This window comes from Tupaia chinensis, unplaced genomic scaffold (assembly GCF_000334495.1).
Source record: "Tupaia chinensis unplaced genomic scaffold, TupChi_1.0 Scaffold000222_1, whole genome shotgun sequence".
Taxonomy (NCBI): Eukaryota; Metazoa; Chordata; class Mammalia; order Scandentia; family Tupaiidae; genus Tupaia; species Tupaia belangeri.
Genome location: NW_006159697.1, coordinates 3,463,460 through 3,470,084, shown reverse-complemented (window position 1 = coordinate 3,470,084; position 6,625 = coordinate 3,463,460). Strand labels below are relative to the sequence as shown.

The 6,625-nt window shown below is 45.1% G+C and overlaps 1 long non-coding RNA gene across 1 annotated transcript in view; it reads right to left on the bottom strand.

Annotated features, from left to right (window-relative positions):
- Positions 1–669: 669 nt before the first annotated feature.
- The window catches only part of LOC106734801 (uncharacterized), a 173,462-nt gene continuing 167,506 nt past the window's right edge, over positions 670–6,625 (bottom strand). Inside the window, exon 3 of the long non-coding RNA XR_001370350.1 lies at positions 670–954. This is a non-coding gene — a long non-coding RNA (uncharacterized LOC106734801). The remainder of the gene's footprint in view (positions 955–6,625) is intronic.

The following is a 6,625-nucleotide window of genomic DNA, read 5'->3' as shown; positions in this document are numbered from 1 at the left end:
CAGCCCGTGTGGACTGATTCTGGGGTTTCCAGAAGAGGCCGGAAGCTACCAATAATGGATACCATCCTCGCCTTCTCTGCCACGGGCATTGTGCGGTTTTAATAACAGTTTCAGGCAATTTTAATAAGCCCACAGAAGACATTGTCCAATTTCCTTTTTTTTCTATTTTTTTTAAGTTTTATTTAACTTTATTTATTTATTTTAATTTGAGCAGAGAGGGGAGAAAGAGAGAGAGAGAGAGAGAGAGAGAAAGCTGCCAGGTCCAGGACTTGAACTCAGCCATGTGGGAGTCCAGCGCCCTTAATCATAACACCATCGGCTGGCTCTATCAATTTCCTTTTTTAAAAGAATTATTTATTTAATTTTATTTATTTGTGTGATTATTTTCATTTGACCAGAGAGAGAGAGAGAGAGGGAAAGGGAGAAAGCAAGCCATCAAGTCTGGGATTCGAACGGTAGTCAGCCATGTGGGAGTCCAGCAGCCAAACCACTGTGCCACCCATTGCCCCCACCCCCGATTTTTTTTTTTTTAGTTTTATTTATTTATTATTATTCTTCAATTTGGCCAGAGAGAGGGAAAGACAGAGAGAGAGAGAAGAAGACTGAGAAAACAAGCTGCCAGGTCTGGGACTTGAACCATGATCAGTCATGTAGGAATCCAGTACCTTAACCATCACGCCATCTCCCCCCCTCGGATTTCAATTTCCTTTTCATTTTCAGTTCCATATGCAAAGGTCAACGTAGCATGAAGACGTCAGGCTGTAGGCAGAGCAGAATTTCCTCCCAAGAAGGCGTGCTCTTCTCATGAAAACACAGAAGGTGATCGTTTTCCCGGAAAGGAGTCATGTCCGCGTGTACCCTTGCGGAGCACAAGCGTGTGACAATGGCACTTCAAGGTTTCTTTAGCCAGTCTCTGACATTCCTCTAATGCATCACATTTTTATTCCCTCATCCCTGTGGGGAAAAATAAAGATATGGAATAAAGCACTTTTACAACTTTGATTAACTTTCCCCCGAAGGACGAGAGCATGTATTTCGAAGGTGAACTTGGGATTTGTAAAATGATGCGTCTAGTTAGCACCTCCATAAAGAATAACGACCCTGGGATGGAAACTGCTTAGGTGATGGCCTCCTGTGCCCAAGTCTTTATTTTCTGGGGGAGAGAAAAAAAAAAAAAGAGTCTGAAAGCGATGATGATGTTTTATAATGGGATGTAGTGGCTGCCTAACTGTGTTTTGATTCCCTGGGATTTGGGCTCAGGGCCATCATTGGAACGCCTTCTGATGGCGGACGCCCCTGCGGTTCTACAACCTATTGGTGCGTTCTTTTCGGGCTGATTGGAAGGTAATGAAGCCATCTATATTGAGGCATTTTGCAGAGGTGTTTAGTTTTGGCTAAATGTTACGTATACAGTTTCCTGTGGTAAATGCCGCCAACAGCACAGGAGTACAATGCATTTTCAGGAGAAAGCACGAGTAAGCCAACTTGCCTTTTTTCTTTTCTTTTTTTTTTTTTTTAGAGAGAGATTTTGGCTTGAGGGCACATGCGCTTGCCAGAGAGACAGAAAGCAAGACATCTTCCCCTTCTCTATCCTCCTCTCGGGATCTTGGGCGCACACGCACGTGCACCCAGTGTGTTTTAAGCCCCCGGGTCCGGGATTTGAACCGAGGCTGCCTGTGTGGGAGCCCAGTGACGTAACCATTAGGCCATCTGCTGGTGGGGGGCTCATTCTTTAACCAGGCAGTTCATGATGCATGCTGACAAAGAGGGAATGGGAAGATGGATTGTGTTTTGTCAATGTCTACTCAAATGTCATCAAATATTTGGTGCAGAGTACAGTGAAAGACTTCAGCGATGCCCTCCTTTAGACTTGAGGTGGTAGAAATTTAGGTTCATAGAGAGGCCACTTGGGGACCCACGCAACAACCCAACATCCTAAGAGACCAGGCAAATGGCCTTCAGGTAGGCCATGCATATGGCCCTAGGGAATGCACATGGGGACAGAGTCCCTGGTCCTGTCTTATGGCCTTTTTCTAGTTCTCTCCTTTTCATCTTCACCTACTTTGGCGATAACCTTCTATTCTTTTAAGAATTATTTATTTAATTTTATTTATTATTGTTATTATTTTAAAATTTGCTTTAGGGCATGTGCACTCACCAGAAAGCAAGGGACAGTGAGAAAGCAAGCCGCCAGGTCCGGGACTCCAACCATGGTCGGCCATGTGGGAGTCCAGCACTTGAACCAGCAGGCCACCTACTGACTTCTTGGTTTATTATTTAACTGTTTCATTTGTATTTTCTCTGTGTATATCGTGTGTCTTCCTAGTCCACCTTAAGTCCTTTCAGGCTCAAGATAGATAATGAATGGGTGAGTGAGTAGATAGAGAGAGATGTGGAAGGATGAATGAGTAAAATGCAGGGAGGGGTTGATGTGTAGGTAGACGGATAAATAGAAGGGTGAATGAGCGGGGGTCAGCAGGCGGCATGGTAGGTGGGGCGCTGGACTCCAACATGGCTGACCATGGTTCAAGTCCTGGACCTGCTGGCTTGCTTTCTCACTTCCCCTGTCTCTATCTGTTCAAACTTTCCAAATAATGAGGATAATGAATGAAATGAAATAAAATAATTGTATAAATAAAATGGTGGCTGAGTGAACTGATGAAGCAATGTGTGGATGAATTATTGGGTAGATGGGTGGATGCAAGAAAACAGGTTGGATGGATAGATAGATAAATACAGAGTAGATTAGTGAATGGGTGGATGGATGAATAAGCAAACGAAGAAATGCATGTTTATGCCGAGGGATCCTTTGAGTAAACACCATGTTCTTCCATGCGATCATTTCCCCCAGTCTTTCTCTTCATCTCCATTCACCATCAATACTGCCTGTGCTTTAGTTCTTCATTCCTCAGCTCTCAACGATTTCTCATCCTTCAAGTGTCCCTTCTCTGAGAGACCCTTTCTTGTGCTCTCCTTTATGTATTATTTTTAATTTATTTTTTGGAGAGATTTTTGCTATAGGGCGTGTGCACTCGCCAGACAGACAGAGAGAGACAGAGAGACAGAAAGCGAGAAATCGCCCGCCAGGGTGGATGGCCATGCCACAATCCCTTCTCCTCTCGGGACCTTGGGCATGCATGCACACACACCCAGCATGAGTTTAAGCCACTGGGTCTGGGACTCAAACCACGGTCGGCTACATGGGAGTCCAGTGACATAGCCATTATCCTAACTGCTGGTCCCAAAATTAAATAATTCATTAAAAAAAAAGACATTGCCTGTTTCCCATTGAAAAATGGAACCCCAGTGTTCATTGAAGTCAATCAAAGGTTTGCCAGCCAGAGCATCTTTCTACATATTTTTCTCTTTGTATTGGTGACTGAGATTCTCAGGGTCCTGGGAAGTTTTACAGCCAGGAGAGTCAGGGGAAAGGTATGCTTCTCGGTAGGTATGAAGAATGCAGGGTAGCGTGTCACTGGGTCACACATGCCTTTCATTATCCACGCTTCCAACGTGGGGTAAGTCCACCACGCTGCATGCACCAAGCAAAGCAGCAGCTGTCCCTCAAGGATGGAGTCCCAGGAAAACGCAGCCAGCAACAGAAAGGAGAAGTGGGGTTCAGCATGTCGATGTGGAGCTAACTGCTTGATATACTGGAGGGCTGGCCAGCCGTGAAGTCTGTGCAGCAGCTCTGATAGCATTTGCTGAACTTTAGTCTTTAGGGAAACCCGCACAATTCCCCGGGAATTCTGCCTCTGTCAAGACCATGCCATATGGCCCATTTGCAGAGACATATGTTTGAGTACGGGGCCCTCGAGCAGAACTTTCACAAATCTGTCTCTGGCCTGTCTTTAAATTTCCAGCAACAGGCCAAGGGACTCTCTTATCCAATGGTAGGAAACGTATGGGTTCTGGGTAGACTTTTATGTTTAGTGATCTATCCCCAGTGCAAAGAGGAATTAAAAAGACACTTCATCAAAAAGACAGTTAACTCACACTGAGAAGAGTACTCAGAAAGAAAGAAAGAAAGAAAGAAAAAAATCTATAAAATGCATAAAAATGTTCTCTATTGCCTTCGGCTTTAACAGATCAACCATCTGGTCTACCAAGACACAGGTGTAGACTGGAGTCATAGAGCTTGAGGCAGAACCTTGAGTGTAGATGTAAATGGGCTTAGGCAGGAAAGGAGAACAGCCCCCTGGGAACTTGGACAACTGGCCCCAGAACATCATCTTGTCTCTTCTCTCCAAGGAGGGAGTGATGAGTGAGTATCCCCTTGCCCATGGCCCGTGGGAGAGCCCCCCACCCCAGCTCACTATTAGGGATCTCTGAAGAGGTCTGTCAGTCTCTCCCATCGCTCCAACCTCACAGGAGTTGATGCCCTTTTAGGGTCACCAAGGAAAGATGGGGTAGGTGGGTATAGGTGGAGTTTGCTGGTTCTCAGCAGGGTCCAGGAACCGAAGGAGGTGACCACACCAAGACAGCACCACTCTATGTAGGAAAAGGCACTTCCACTCAGAGGGTGACATCAGACCATCTCTTGCACAGCAGAGACCCCTTATTCTCACTCATACCTTGAGGGGCCAGCAGGTGGTGTAGTGGTTAAGGTTCTGGACTCCCACGTGGCCGACTGCGGTTTGAGTCCCAGACCCGGAAGCTTGAAACTCACACTGGGTGAATATGTATGCATGTGCAAAGTCCTCAGAGGAGAATGGAGGAGAAGGGATCGCAGCATGGCCATCCTTTCTGGGGGAGAGGTGTGATTTCTCACTTTTTGTCTCTGTCTGTCCAGCAAGTGCACATGACTTATAGCAAAAATTTCTAAAAACAAACAAACAAACAAAACCCACAACAGTACTGTTAGCATTGTTTGCTCCCCCTGTTTAAAAAAAAAAAAAAAAAGAGGTTTTTTTTTTTTTTTTTTGCTGTGAAGTGTGTTTTGCTTTTTTGGTAAATGTTATTAAGTTTTTGCCAGAGTGTGCATGCACTCATTGGAGAGACAGAGAGAGAGAAAAGAGAGAGAGAGAGAGAGAGAGAGAAGTGAGAAATCACCCCTGGGGAGGATGGCCAAAGTGTATTCCTTTCTCGTCTATTCTCCTCTGTGGATTTTAGGCATGCATGCACATGTGCCCAGCATGATTTTTCTAATCCTGGGCCCAGGACTCAGACTACCGTCAGCCACGTGGGAGTCCAGAGCCTTAACTTCCATACCTATTATTTTTTTTTTGAGAGGTTTTTGCTATAGGGCATATACAGTCAGCAGAAAGACAGAGAGAGACAGAAAGTGAGAAATCACCCCCCAGGGGGGATGGTCACGCCGCAATCCCTTCTCCTCCATTCTCCTCTCGGGATCTTGGGCACGCACGCACACACGCCCGGCGTGAGTTTAAGCCACCGGGTCCGGGACGCAAAGTGTGGTCAACTACGTGGGAGTCCAGCGACATAGCCATGACGCCAACTGCTGGTTCCCCCTCAAGTGATTCTTAATACTTGGATTTAACAATACCTTAGGCAGTGAGACCTCATCCAAAGCATCTGGAACATCTAGTCGTTGAGCCGGCATTGAACTGCCGGCGAATCCCGCGGCAACGACAGCTTCTAAGGTTCCTCAGTGCTGAAGTTGAAGAAAACCGTCTACCTCATACATCCTTGCTGGCCATTGCCAACCACATGGCTTTCTCGGAGGTGGTCTCTCAGTATGTTTTATAAGATCGTTTCCCTTATATTCCCCCCACAGTGGTGAAAGTGATAAATGCTCACGGTCGATTTTCTCCCTGAAAAACGGCATAATACCTGTCACCCCGGAAGCTTGAATAAGTCAACAGAGGAGCGGGGAGAGAATTCAAATAGGAGAGAGCAGAAGACAGGTGGTTTCTTGTGTTTTAGTGATCTTTTCTTTAAATAATCGAATTCTTTTTCTAACAGAATGATTTGTGTAATTTTATGTATGATGGTTGTTGTTTTTAAAAAGTCATTTATTGGGTTTACTATCATTATTATTATTATTTTTTAATTTGACCAGAGAGAGACAGAGAGTGAGAGGAAAGGCAAGCGAGAAAGTGAGCTGCCAGGTCCTGGATTTGAACCACACGGAGCCATGAGGGAGTCAAGCACCTGAACCAAACCACCTACTGGTCCCGTTATTGTTGCTTTTTAATTTGACCTAGAGAGAGACAGAGAGTGAGAGGGAAAGTGAGAAGCAGATCCAGGACTTGAACCACGGTCTGCCAAGTGGGAGTCCAGCCCCTTACCCATCATGTCATCTGCTGGCCCCTAACCCATTCATTTTAAGATGTTTTTGTTCACTTATTACTATTATTGTTACTTATATTTAATCATTGTACATCTTTACAATGTACACCATGGCTTTTCCCAGCACAAATATTGTGCATCTTAGTCAAGACAAAGACGTGACCACATACATGATCATTCAAAATAGCTTTTCTTTTCTGTGTCCATTAAATATACCATTTTTTTTTCTCTCCCGTCCCCCTCCCTCCCTTGCCCTGTTACCCACCCCCTATTACCCCTGGGTTTACTCTCTCTAGTATCTGAGTTTCCTCCCTGCCACTAGACAGACTTGCTGAATGGATACAAAAGACCTCTTATTTTTTTTTTATTTTTT